The sequence below is a fragment of the Agelaius phoeniceus genome, chromosome 19 (assembly GCF_051311805.1).
Source record: "Agelaius phoeniceus isolate bAgePho1 chromosome 19, bAgePho1.hap1, whole genome shotgun sequence".
Lineage (NCBI taxonomy): Eukaryota > Metazoa > Chordata > Aves > Passeriformes > Icteridae > Agelaius > Agelaius phoeniceus.
In genome coordinates, this window is record NC_135283.1 from 7,014,831 (window position 1) to 7,029,109 (window position 14,279).

Here is a 14,279-nt window from a genome sequence, read left to right on the forward strand (position 1 = left end):
TTTTCTGTACTGGCACCGTTTCTCCTTGCAAGATATAGCGGAAAAGCTTTTTGCTAAGTGTTAGGTGTCAAGAGAAGCAGAAGACGGAGATAAGGAGCTCTCCGAAACTAAGCGCCAGTCGTGGGCATCGTCCGGCACAAAGCGCCCTCTGGAATGCGCTGAGACCGGCCAAATACTGTATGCGCGAAGAAGCTGCTTCTTCCCCTCCGGGAGACAGAGAGAGTGGCAGCTTCCCAACGGCGAACAACCAAGCCGCACCAGACCAGTATAGTGTGGGCAGCATTCAATCTGAGAGAAAACAGTACTTGACCACTCTCTTGGCTTTTGCATTCACATTCTACTGGAAAAGAAGGAGTTTGGACAACTATTTTTGCTTCTTGCTAAACGCTCTGCAGACCTCCGTGAGACTTCTAGAACAAGAGACGGGGTGTTTCCTGTACTGGCACAGTTTCTCCTTGCAAGATATAGTGGAAAAGCATTTTGCTGACTGTTAGGCGACAAGAGAGGAAGAAGACGGAGATACAGAGCTCTCCGAAGCTAAGTGTCGGTCCCGGGCATCTTTTGGCACAAGGTGCTCTACGGAGCTGCCTGCGACTGGCACAAAGCTCTGTGCGCGAAGTAGCCGCTCCTTCGCCTCCGGGAGACAGAGAGAGAGGCAGCTTCCCAACGGCGAACAACCAAGCCGCACCAGACAGGTATAGTGTAGCTAGCAATGAAACAGAGAGAAAACAGTACTTTACCACTCTCTTGTCTTTTGCATTCACATGCTACTGGAAATGAAGGAGTTTTGGATAACTATTTTCGCTTCTTGCTAAACGCTCTGCAGACCTCCGTGAGACTTCTAGAACGAGAGACAGGGTGTTTTCTGTACTGGCACAGTTTCTCCTTGCAGGATATAGTGGAAAAGCTTTTTGCTATGTGTTAGGTGAGAAGAGAGGCAGAAGACGGAGATACGCAGCTCTATGAAGTGAAGTGCTCGTCCAGGGCGTCTTTTGGCACAAGTCGCTCGCTGGAACGCACTACGACCGGCCAAATGCTCTATGGGCGAAGAGGCCGCTTCTTCGCCTCCGGGAGCCAGAGAGATCGGATGCTGCTGAAAGGAGAAGAAGTAAGCCTCACCACGCACCCGTGGTGTGGGTAGCTTTCCAACTGAGAGAAAACAGCACCTTACCACTCTCCTGCCTTTTCCACTCACATGCTATTGGAAAAGAAGGCCTTTTGGACAACTTATCTTTTGCTTTTTGCCAATCCTTCTGCAGAGGTCCTAGCAATTTTAGAACAGGATATGGGCGGTTTTCTGTACTGGCACCGTTTCTCCTTGCAAGGTTAGTGGAAAAGCTTTTTGCTAAGTGTTAGGTGTCAAGAAAAGCAGAAGACGGAGATAAGGAGCTCTCTGAAACTACGTGCCAGTCGTGGGCATCGCCCGGCACAAAGCGCCCTCTGGAACGCGCTGCGACCGGCCAAATACTGTATGCGCGAAGAAGCCGCTTCTTCCCCTCCGGGAGACAGAGAGAGAGTGGCAGCCTCCCAACAGTGAACAACCAAGCCGCACCAGACCAGTATAGTGTGGGTAACATTCAATCTGAGAGAAAACAGTACTTGAGCACTTTATGCCTTTTCAATTCACATTCTATTGGAAAAGAAGGCGTTTTGGACAATTATCTTCAGCTTTTTGCTAAACAGTCTGCAGACCTCCTTGCAACTTCCATAACAAAATATGGGTGTTTTCTGTACTGGCACCGTTTCTGCTTGCAAGATATAGTGGTAATGCTTTTTAGTAGGTTTTAGGTGACAAGAGAAGCAGAAGACGAAGATACGCAGCTCCATGAAGCTAAGTGCCGGTCCCGGGCGTCTTTCGGCACAAGGCGCTCCCTGGAAGGCACGGCGACCGGCCAAATAGTGTATGCGCGAAGAAGCCGCTTCTTCCCCTCCGGGAGACAGAGAGAGCGGCAGCTTCCCAACGTCGAACAACCAAGCCGCACCAGACAGGTATAGTGTGGGTAGCATTGAAACAGAGAGAAAACAGTACTTGACCACTCTCTTGGCTTTTGCATTCACATGCTACTGGAAAAGAAGGAGTTTTGGACAACTATTTTTGCTTCTTGCTAAACGCTCTGCAGACCTCCGTGAGACTTCTAGAACGAGAGATAGGGTGTTTTCTGTACTGGCACAGTTTCTCCTTGCAAGATACAGTGGAAAAGCATTTTTCTGACTGTTAGGCGACAAGAGAGGAAAAGGACGGAGATACAGAGCTCTCCGAAGCTAAGTGTCGGTCCCGGGCATCTTTTGGCACAAGGTGCTCTACGGAGCTGCCTGCGACTGGCACAAATGCTCTATGCGCGAAGAAGCTGCTTCTTCGCCTCCGGGAGCCAGAGAGAGCGGATGCTGCTGAAAGGGGAAGAAGCAAGCCGCACCACACACCCGTGGTGTGGGTAGCTTTCCAACTGAGAGAAAACAGCACCTTACCACTCTCCTGCCTTTTCTACTCACATGCTATTGGAAAAGCAGGAGTTTGGGAGAACTTATCTTTTGGTTTTTGCCAATCCGTCTGCAGAGGTCCTAGCAATTTTAGAACAGGGTATGGGCGGTTTTCTGTACTGGCACCGTTTCTCCTTGCAAGATATAGCGGAAAAGATTTTTGCTAAGTGTTAGGTGTCAAGAGAAGCAGAAGACGGAGATAAGGAGCTCTCCGAAACTAAGCGCCAGTCGTGGGCATCGTCCGGCACAAAGCGCCCTCTGGAACGCGCTGAGACCGGCCAAATACTGTATGCGCGAAGAAGCTGCTTCTTCCCCTCCGGGAGACAGAGAGAGTGGCAGCTTCCCAACGGCGAACAACCAAGCCGCACCAGACCAGTATAGTGTGGGCAGCATTCAATCTGAGAGAAAACAGTACTTGACCACTCTCTTGGCTTTTGCATTCACATTCTACTGGAAAAGAAGGAGTTTGGACAACTATTTTTGCTTCTTGCTAAACGCTCTGCAGACCTCCGTGAGACTTCTAGAACAAGAGACGGGGTGTTTCCTGTACTGGCACAGTTTCTCCTTGCAAGATATAGTGGAAAAGCATTTTGCTGACTGTTAGGCGACAAGAGAGGAAGAAGACGGAGATACAGAGCTCTCCGAAGCTAAGTGTCGGTCCCGGGCATCTTTTGGCACAAGGTGCTCTACGGAGCTGCCTGCGACTGGCACCAAGCTCTGTGCGCGAAGTAGCCGCTCCTTCGCCTCCGGGAGACAGAGAGAGAGGCAGCTTCCCAACGGCGAACAACCAAGCCGCACCAGACAGGTATAGTGTAGCTAGCAATGAAACAGAGAGAAAACAGTACTTGACCACTCTCTTGTCTTTTGCATTCACATGCTACTGGAAATGAAGGAGTTTTGGATAACTATTTTCGCTTCTTGCTAAACGCTCTGCAGACCTCCGTGAGACTTCTAGAACGAGAGACAGGGTGTTTTCTGTACTGGCACAGTTTCTCCTTGCAGGATATAGTGGAAAAGCTTTTTGCTATGTGTTAGGTGAGAAGAGAGGCAGAAGACGGAGATACGCAGCTCTATGAAGTGAAGTGCTCGTCCAGGGCGTCTTTTGGCACAAGTCGCTCGCTGGAACGCACTACGACCGGCCAAATGCTCTATGGGCGAAGAGGCCGCTTCTTCGCCTCCGGGAGCCAGAGAGATCGGATGCTGCTGAAAGGAGAAGAAGTAAGCCTCACCACGCACCCGTGGTGTGGGTAGCTTTCCAACTGAGAGAAAACAGCACCTTACCACTCTCCTGCCTTTTCCACTCACATGCTATTGGAAAAGAAGGCCTTTTGGACAACTTATCTTTTGCTTTTTGCCAATCCTTCTGCAGAGGTCCTAGCAATTTTAGAACAGGATATGGGCGGTTTTCTGTACTGGCACCGTTTCTCCTTGCAAGGTTAGTGGAAAAGCTTTTTGCTAAGTGTTAGGTGTCAAGAAAAGCAGAAGACGGAGATAAGGAGCTCTCTGAAACTACGTGCCAGTCGTGGGCATCGCCCGGCACAAAGCGCCCTCTGGAACGCGCTGCGACCGGCCAAATACTGTATGCGCGAAGAAGCCGCTTCTTCCCCTCCGGGAGACAGAGAGAGAGTGGCAGCCTCCCAACAGTGAACAACCAAGCCGCACCAGACCAGTATAGTGTGGGTAACATTCAATCTGAGAGAAAACAGTACTTGAGCACTTTATGCCTTTTCAATTCACATTCTATTGGAAAAGAAGGCGTTTTGGACAATTATCTTCAGCTTTTTGCTAAACAGTCTGCAGACCTCCTTGCAACTTCCATAACAAAATATGGGTGTTTTCTGTACTGGCACCGTTTCTGCTTGCAAGATATAGTGGTAATGCTTTTTAGTAGGTTTTAGGTGACAAGAGAAGCAGAAGACGAAGATACGCAGCTCCATGAAGCTAAGTGCCGGTCCCGGGCGTCTTTCGGCACAAGGCGCTCCCTGGAAGGCACGGCGACCGGCCAAATACTGTATGCGCGAAGAAGCCGCTTCTTCCCCTCCGGGAGACAGAGAGAGCGGCAGCTTCCCAACGTCGAACAACCAAGCCGCACCAGACAGGTATAGTGTGGGTAGCATTGAAACAGAGAGAAAACAGTACTTGACCACTCTCTTGGCTTTTGCATTCACATGCTACTGGAAAAGAAGGAGTTTTGGACAACTATTTTTGCTTCTTGCTAAACGCTCTGCAGACCTCCGTGAGACTTCTAGAACGAGAGATAGGGTGTTTTCTGTACTGGCACAGTTTCTCCTTGCAAGATACAGTGGAAAAGCATTTTTCTGACTGTTAGGCGACAAGAGAGGAAAAGGACGGAGATACAGAGCTCTCCGAAGCTAAGTGTCGGTCCCGGGCATCTTTTGGCACAAGGTGCTCTACGGAGCTGCCTGCGACTGGCACAAATGCTCTATGCGCGAAGAAGCTGCTTCTTCGCCTCCGGGAGCCAGAGAGAGCGGATGCTGCTGAAAGGGGAAGAAGCAAGCCGCACCACACACCCGTGGTGTGGGTAGCTTTCCAACTGAGAGAAAACAGCACCTTACCACTCTCCTGCCTTTTCTACTCACATGCTATTGGAAAAGCAGGAGTTTGGGAGAACTTATCTTTTGGTTTTTGCCAATCCGTCTGCAGAGGTCCTAGCAATTTTAGAACAGGGTATGGGCGGTTTTCTGTACTGGCACCGTTTCTCCTTGCAAGATATAGCGGAAAAGATTTTTGCTAAGTGTTAGGTGTCAAGAGAAGCAGAAGACGGAGATAAGGAGCTCTCCGAAACTAAGCGCCAGTCGTGGGCATCGTCCGGCACAAAGCGCCCTCTGGAACGCGCTGAGACCGGCCAAATACTGTATGCGCGAAGAAGCTGCTTCTTCCCCTCCGGGAGACAGAGAGAGTGGCAGCTTCCCAACGGCGAACAACCAAGCCGCACCAGACCAGTATAGTGTGGGCAGCATTCAATCTGAGAGAAAACAGTACTTGACCACTCTCTTGGCTTTTGCATTCACATTCTACTGGAAAAGAAGGAGTTTGGACAACTATTTTTGCTTCTTGCTAAACGCTCTGCAGACCTCCGTGAGACTTCTAGAACAAGAGACGGGGTGTTTCCTGTACTGGCACAGTTTCTCCTTGCAAGATATAGTGGAAAAGCATTTTGCTGACTGTTAGGCGACAAGAGAGGAAGAAGACGGAGATACAGAGCTCTCCGAAGCTAAGTGTCGGTCCCGGGCATCTTTTGGCACAAGGTGCTCTACGGAGCTGCCTGCGACTGGCACAAAGCTCTGTGCGCGAAGTAGCCGCTCCTTCGCCTCCGGGAGACAGAGAGAGAGGCAGCTTCCCAACGGCGAACAACCAAGCCGCACCAGACAGGTATAGTGTAGCTAGCAATGAAACAGAGAGAAAACAGTACTTTACCACTCTCTTGTCTTTTGCATTCACATGCTACTGGAAATGAAGGAGTTTTGGATAACTATTTTCGCTTCTTGCTAAACGCTCTGCAGACCTCCGTGAGACTTCTAGAACGAGAGACAGGGTGTTTTCTGTACTGGCACAGTTTCTCCTTGCAGGATATAGTGGAAAAGCTTTTTGCTATGTGTTAGGTGAGAAGAGAGGCAGAAGACGGAGATACGCAGCTCTATGAAGTGAAGTGCTCGTCCAGGGCGTCTTTTGGCACAAGTCGCTCGCTGGAACGCACTACGACCGGCCAAATGCTCTATGGGCGAAGAGGCCGCTTCTTCGCCTCCGGGAGCCAGAGAGATCGGATGCTGCTGAAAGGAGAAGAAGTAAGCCTCGCCACGCACCCGTGGTGTGGGTAGCTTTCCAACTGAGAGAAAACAGCACCTTACCACTCTCCTGCCTTTTCCACTCACATGCTATTGGAAAAGAAGGCCTTTTGGACAACTTATCTTTTGCTTTTTGCCAATCCTTCTGCAGAGGCCCTAGCAATTTTAGAACAGGATATGGGCGGTTTTCTGTACTGGCACCGTTTCTCCTTGCAAGATTAGTGGAAAAGCTTTTTGCTAAGTGTTAGGTGTCAAGAAAAGCAGAAGACGGAGATAAGGAGCTCTCTGAAACTACGTGCCAGTCGTGGGCATCGCCCGGCACAAAGCGCCCTCTGGAACGCGCTGCGACCGGCCAAATACTGTATGCGCGAAGAAGCCGCTTCTTCCCCTCCGGGAGACAGAGAGAGAGTGGCAGCCTCCCAACAGTGAACAACCAAGCCGCACCAGACCAGTATAGTGTGGGTAACATTCAATCTGAGAGAAAACAGTACTTGAGCACTTTATGCCTTTTCAATTCACATTCTATTGGAAAAGAAGGCGTTTTGGACAATTATCTTCAGCTTTTTGCTAAACAGTCTGCAGACCTCCTTGCAACTTCCATAACAAAATATGGGTGTTTTCTGTACTGGCACCGTTTCTGCTTGCAAGATATAGTGGTAATGCTTTTTAGTAGGTTTTAGGTGACAAGAGAAGCAGAAGACGAAGATACGCAGCTCCATGAAGCTAAGTGCCGGTCCCGGGCGTCTTTCGGCACAAGGCGCTCCCTGGAAGGCACGGCGACCGGCCAAATAGTGTATGCGCGAAGAAGCCGCTTCTTCCCCTCCGGGAGACAGAGAGAGCGGCAGCTTCCCAACGTCGAACAACCAAGCCGCACCAGACAGGTATAGTGTGGGTAGCATTGAAACAGAGAGAAAACAGTACTTGACCACTCTCTTGGCTTTTGCATTCACATGCTACTGGAAAAGAAGGAGTTTTGGACAACTATTTTTGCTTCTTGCTAAACGCTCTGCAGACCTCCGTGAGACTTCTAGAACGAGAGATAGGGTGTTTTCTGTACTGGCACAGTTTCTCCTTGCAAGATACAGTGGAAAAGCATTTTTCTGACTGTTAGGCGACAAGAGAGGAAAAGGACGGAGATACAGAGCTCTCCGAAGCTAAGTGTCGGTCCCGGGCATCTTTTGGCACAAGGTGCTCTACGGAGCTGCCTGCGACTGGCACAAATGCTCTATGCGCGAAGAAGCTGCTTCTTCGCCTCCGGGAGCCAGAGAGAGCGGATGCTGCTGAAAGGGGAAGAAGCAAGCCGCACCACACACCCGTGGTGTGGGTAGCTTTCCAACTGAGAGAAAACAGCACCTTACCACTCTCCTGCCTTTTCTACTCACATGCTATTGGAAAAGCAGGAGTTTGGGAGAACTTATCTTTTGGTTTTTGCCAATCCGTCTGCAGAGGTCCTAGCAATTTTAGAACAGGGTATGGGCGGTTTTCTGTACTGGCACCGTTTCTCCTTGCAAGATATAGCGGAAAAGATTTTTGCTAAGTGTTAGGTGTCAAGAGAAGCAGAAGACGGAGATAAGGAGCTCTCCGAAACTAAGCGCCAGTCGTGGGCATCGTCCGGCACAAAGCGCCCTCTGGAACGCGCTGAGACCGGCCAAATACTGTATGCGCGAAGAAGCTGCTTCTTCCCCTCCGGGAGACAGAGAGAGTGGCAGCTTCCCAACGGCGAACAACCAAGCCGCACCAGACCAGTATAGTGTGGGCAGCATTCAATCTGAGAGAAAACAGTACTTGACCACTCTCTTGGCTTTTGCATTCACATTCTACTGGAAAAGAAGGAGTTTGGACAACTATTTTTGCTTCTTGCTAAACGCTCTGCAGACCTCCGTGAGACTTCTAGAACAAGAGACGGGGTGTTTCCTGTACTGGCACAGTTTCTCCTTGCAAGATATAGTGGAAAAGCATTTTGCTGACTGTTAGGCGACAAGAGAGGAAGAAGACGGAGATACAGAGCTCTCCGAAGCTAAGTGTCGGTCCCGGGCATCTTTTGGCACAAGGTGCTCTACGGAGCTGCCTGCGACTGGCACAAAGCTCTGTGCGCGAAGTAGCCGCTCCTTCACCTCCGGGAGACAGAGAGAGAGGCAGCTTCCCAACGGCGAACAACCAAGCCGCACCAGACAGGTATAGTGTAGCTAGCAATGAAACAGAGAGAAAACAGTACTTGACCACTCTCTTGTCTTTTGCATTCACATGCTACTGGAAATGAAGGAGTTTTGGATAACTATTTTCGCTTCTTGCTAAACGCTCTGCAGACCTCCGTGAGACTTCTAGAACGAGAGACAGGGTGTTTTCTGTACTGGCACAGTTTCTCCTTGCAGGATATAGTGGAAAAGCTTTTTGCTATGTGTTAGGTGAGAAGAGAGGCAGAAGACGGAGATACGCAGCTCTATGAAGTGAAGTGCTCGTCCAGGGCGTCTTTTGGCACAAGTCGCTCGCTGGAACGCACTACGACCGGCCAAATGCTCTATGGGCGAAGAGGCCGCTTCTTCGCCTCCGGGAGCCAGAGAGATCGGATGCTGCTGAAAGGAGAAGAAGTAAGCCTCGCCACGCACCCGTGGTGTGGGTAGCTTTCCAACTGAGAGAAAACAGCACCTTACCACTCTCCTGCCTTTTCCACTCACATGCTATTGGAAAAGAAGGCCTTTTGGACAACTTATCTTTTGCTTTTTGCCAATCCTTCTGCAGAGGTCCTAGCAATTTTAGAACAGGATATGGGCGGTTTTCTGTACTGGCACCGTTTCTCCTTGCAAGATTAGTGGAAAAGCTTTTTGCTAAGTGTTAGGTGTCAAGAAAAGCAGAAGACGGAGATAAGGAGCTCTCTGAAACTACGTGCCAGTCGTGGGCATCGCCCGGCACAAAGCGCCCTCTGGAACGCGCTGCGACCGGCCAAATACTGTATGCGCGAAGAAGCCGCTTCTTCCCCTCCGGGAGACAGAGAGAGAGTGGCAGCCTCCCAACAGTGAACAACCAAGCCGCACCAGACCAGTATAGTGTGGGTAACATTCAATCTGAGAGAAAACAGTACTTGAGCACTTTATGCCTTTTCAATTCACATTCTATTGGAAAAGAAGGCGTTTTGGACAATTATCTTCAGCTTTTTGCTAAACAGTCTGCAGACCTCCTTGCAACTTCCATAACAAAATATGGGTGTTTTCTGTACTGGCACCGTTTCTGCTTGCAAGATATAGTGGTAATGCTTTTTAGTAGGTTTTAGGTGACAAGAGAAGCAGAAGACGAAGATACGCAGCTCCATGAAGCTAAGTGCCGGTCCCGGGCGTCTTTCGGCACAAGGCGCTCCCTGGAAGGCACGGCGACCGGCCAAATACTGTATGCGCGAAGAAGCCGCTTCTTCCCCTCCGGGAGACAGAGAGAGCGGCAGCTTCCCAACGTCGAACAACCAAGCCGCACCAGACAGGTATAGTGTGGGTAGCATTGAAACAGAGAGAAAACAGTACTTGACCACTCTCTTGGCTTTTGCATTCACATGCTACTGGAAAAGAAGGAGTTTTGGACAACTATTTTTGCTTCTTGCTAAACGCTCTGCAGACCTCCGTGAGACTTCTAGAACGAGAGATAGGGTGTTTTCTGTACTGGCACAGTTTCTCCTTGCAAGATACAGTGGAAAAGCATTTTGCTGACTGTTAGGCGACAAGAGAGGAAAAGGACGGAGATACAGAGCTCTCCGAAGCTAAGTGTCGGTCCCGGGCATCTTTTGGCACAAGGTGCTCTACGGAGCTGCCTGCGACTGGCACAAATGCTCTATGCGCGAAGAAGCTGCTTCTTCGCCTCCGGGAGCCAGAGAGAGCGGATGCTGCTGAAAGGGGAAGAAGCAAGCCGCACCACACACCCGTGGTGTGGGTAGCTTTCCAACTGAGAGAAAACAGCACCTTACCACTCTCCTGCCTTTTCTACTCACATGCTATTGGAAAAGCAGGAGTTTGGGAGAACTTATCTTTTGGTTTTTGCCAATCCGTCTGCAGAGGTCCTAGCAATTTTAGAACAGGGTATGGGCGGTTTTCTGTACTGGCACCGTTTCTCCTTGCAAGATATAGCGGAAAAGATTTTTGCTAAGTGTTAGGTGTCAAGAGAAGCAGAAGACGGAGATAAGGAGCTCTCCGAAACTAAGCGCCAGTCGTGGGCATCGTCCGGCACAAAGCGCCCTCTGGAACGCGCTGAGACCGGCCAAATACTGTATGCGCGAAGAAGCTGCTTCTTCCCCTCCGGGAGACAGAGAGAGTGGCAGCTTCCCAACGGCGAACAACCAAGCCGCACCAGACCAGTATAGTGTGGGCAGCATTCAATCTGAGAGAAAACAGTACTTGACCACTCTCTTGGCTTTTGCATTCACATTCTACTGGAAAAGAAGGAGTTTGGACAACTATTTTTGCTTCTTGCTAAACGCTCTGCAGACCTCCGTGAGACTTCTAGAACAAGAGACGGGGTGTTTCCTGTACTGGCACAGTTTCTCCTTGCAAGATATAGTGGAAAAGCATTTTGCTGACTGTTAGGCGACAAGAGAGGAAGAAGACGGAGATACAGAGCTCTCCGAAGCTAAGTGTCGGTCCCGGGCATCTTTTGGCACAAGGTGCTCTACGGAGCTGCCTGCGACTGGCACAAAGCTCTGTGCGCGAAGTAGCCGCTCCTTCACCTCCGGGAGACAGAGAGAGAGGCAGCTTCCCAACGGCGAACAACCAAGCCGCACCAGACAGGTATAGTGTAGCTAGCAATGAAACAGAGAGAAAACAGTACTTGACCACTCTCTTGTCTTTTGCATTCACATGCTACTGGAAATGAAGGAGTTTTGGATAACTATTTTCGCTTCTTGCTAAACGCTCTGCAGACCTCCGTGAGACTTCTAGAACGAGAGACAGGGTGTTTTCTGTACTGGCACAGTTTCTCCTTGCAGGATATAGTGGAAAAGCTTTTTGCTATGTGTTAGGTGAGAAGAGAGGCAGAAGACGGAGATACGCAGCTCTATGAAGTGAAGTGCTCGTCCAGGGCGTCTTTTGGCACAAGTCGCTCGCTGGAACGCACTACGACCGGCCAAATGCTCTATGGGCGAAGAGGCCGCTTCTTCGCCTCCGGGAGCCAGAGAGATCGGATGCTGCTGAAAGGAGAAGAAGTAAGCCTCACCACGCACCCGTGGTGTGGGTAGCTTTCCAACTGAGAGAAAACAGCACCTTACCACTCTCCTGCCTTTTCCACTCACATGCTATTGGAAAAGAAGGCCTTTTGGACAACTTATCTTTTGCTTTTTGCCAATCCTTCTGCAGAGGTCCTAGCAATTTTAGAACAGGATATGGGCGGTTTTCTGTACTGGCACCGTTTCTCCTTGCAAGATTAGTGGAAAAGCTTTTTGCTAAGTGTTAGGTGTCAAGAAAAGCAGAAGACGGAGATAAGGAGCTCTCTGAAACTACGTGCCAGTCGTGGGCATCGCCCGGCACAAAGCGCCCTCTGGAACGCGCTGCGACCGGCCAAATACTGTATGCGCGAAGAAGCCGCTTCTTCCCCTCCGGGAGACAGAGAGAGAGTGGCAGCCTCCCAACAGTGAACAACCAAGCCGCACCAGACCAGTATAGTGTGGGTAACATTCAATCTGAGAGAAAACAGTACTTGAGCACTTTATGCCTTTTCAATTCACATTCTATTGGAAAAGAAGGCGTTTTGGACAATTATCTTCAGCTTTTTGCTAAACAGTCTGCAGACCTCCTTGCAACTTCCATAACAAAATATGGGTGTTTTCTGTACTGGCACCGTTTCTGCTTGCAAGATATAGTGGTAATGCTTTTTAGTAGGTTTTAGGTGACAAGAGAAGCAGAAGACGAAGATACGCAGCTCCATGAAGCTAAGTGCCGGTCCCGGGCGTCTTTCGGCACAAGGCGCTCCCTGGAAGGCACGGCGACCGGCCAAATACTGTATGCGCGAAGAAGCCGCTTCTTCCCCTCCGGGAGACAGAGAGAGCGGCAGCTTCCCAACGTCGAACAACCAAGCCGCACCAGACAGGTATAGTGTGGGTAGCATTGAAACAGAGAGAAAACAGTACTTGACCACTCTCTTGGCTTTTGCATTCACATGCTACTGGAAAAGAAGGAGTTTTGGACAACTATTTTTGCTTCTTGCTAAACGCTCTGCAGACCTCCGTGAGACTTCTAGAACGAGAGATAGGGTGTTTTCTGTACTGGCACAGTTTCTCCTTGCAAGATACAGTGGAAAAGCATTTTGCTGACTGTTAGGCGACAAGAGAGGAAAAGGACGGAGATACAGAGCTCTCCGAAGCTAAGTGTCGGTCCCGGGCATCTTTTGGCACAAGGTGCTCTACGGAGCTGCCTGCGACTGGCACAAATGCTCTATGCGCGAAGAAGCTGCTTCTTCGCCTCCGGGAGCCAGAGAGAGCGGATGCTGCTGAAAGGGGAAGAAGCAAGCCGCACCACACACCCGTGGTGTGGGTAGCTTTCCAACTGAGAGAAAACAGCACCTTACCACTCTCCTGCCTTTTCTACTCACATGCTATTGGAAAAGCAGGAGTTTGGGAGAACTTATCTTTTGGTTTTTGCCAATCCGTCTGCAGAGGTCCTAGCAATTTTAGAACAGGGTATGGGCGGTTTTCTGTACTGGCACCGTTTCTCCTTGCAAGATATAGCGGAAAAGATTTTTGCTAAGTGTTAGGTGTCAAGAGAAGCAGAAGACGGAGATAAGGAGCTCTCCGAAACTAAGCGCCAGTCGTGGGCATCGTCCGGCACAAAGCGCCCTCTGGAACGCGCTGAGACCGGCCAAATACTGTATGCGCGAAGAAGCTGCTTCTTCCCCTCCGGGAGACAGAGAGAGTGGCAGCTTCCCAACGGCGAACAACCAAGCCGCACCAGACCAGTATAGTGTGGGCAGCATTCAATCTGAGAGAAAACAGTACTTGACCACTCTCTTGGCTTTTGCATTCACATTCTACTGGAAAAGAAGGAGTTTGGACAACTATTTTTGCTTCTTGCTAAACGCTCTGCAGACCTCCGTGAGACTTCTAGAACAAGAGACGGGGTGTTTCCTGTACTGGCACAGTTTCTCCTTGCAAGATATAGTGGAAAAGCATTTTGCTGACTGTTAGGCGACAAGAGAGGAAGAAGACGGAGATACAGAGCTCTCCGAAGCTAAGTGTCGGTCCCGGGCATCTTTTGGCACAAGGTGCTCTACGGAGCTGCCTGCGACTGGCACCAAGCTCTGTGCGCGAAGTAGCCGCTCCTTCGCCTCCGGGAGACAGAGAGAGAGGCAGCTTCCCAACGGCGAACAACCAAGCCGCACCAGACAGGTATAGTGTAGCTAGCAATGAAACAGAGAGAAAACAGTACTTGACCACTCTCTTGTCTTTTGCATTCACATGCTACTGGAAATGAAGGAGTTTTGGATAACTATTTTCGCTTCTTGCTAAACGCTCTGCAGACCTCCGTGAGACTTCTAGAACGAGAGACAGGGTGTTTTCTGTACTGGCACAGTTTCTCCTTGCAGGATATAGTGGAAAAGCTTTTTGCTATGTGTTAGGTGAGAAGAGAGGCAGAAGACGGAGATACGCAGCTCTATGAAGTGAAGTGCTCGTCCAGGGCGTCTTTTGGCACAAGTCGCTCGCTGGAACGCACTACGACCGGCCAAATGCTCTATGGGCGAAGAGGCCGCTTCTTCGCCTCCGGGAGCCAGAGAGATCGGATGCTGCTGAAAGGAGAAGAAGTAAGCCTCGCCACGCACCCGTGGTGTGGGTAGCTTTCCAACTGAGAGAAAACAGCACCTTACCACTCTCCTGCCTTTTCCACTCACATGCTATTGGAAAAGAAGGCCTTTTGGACAACTTATCTTTTGCTTTTTGCCAATCCTTCTGCAGAGGTCCTAGCAATTTTAGAACAGGATATGGGCGGTTTTCTGTACTGGCACCGTTTCTCCTTGCAAGATTAGTGGAAAAGC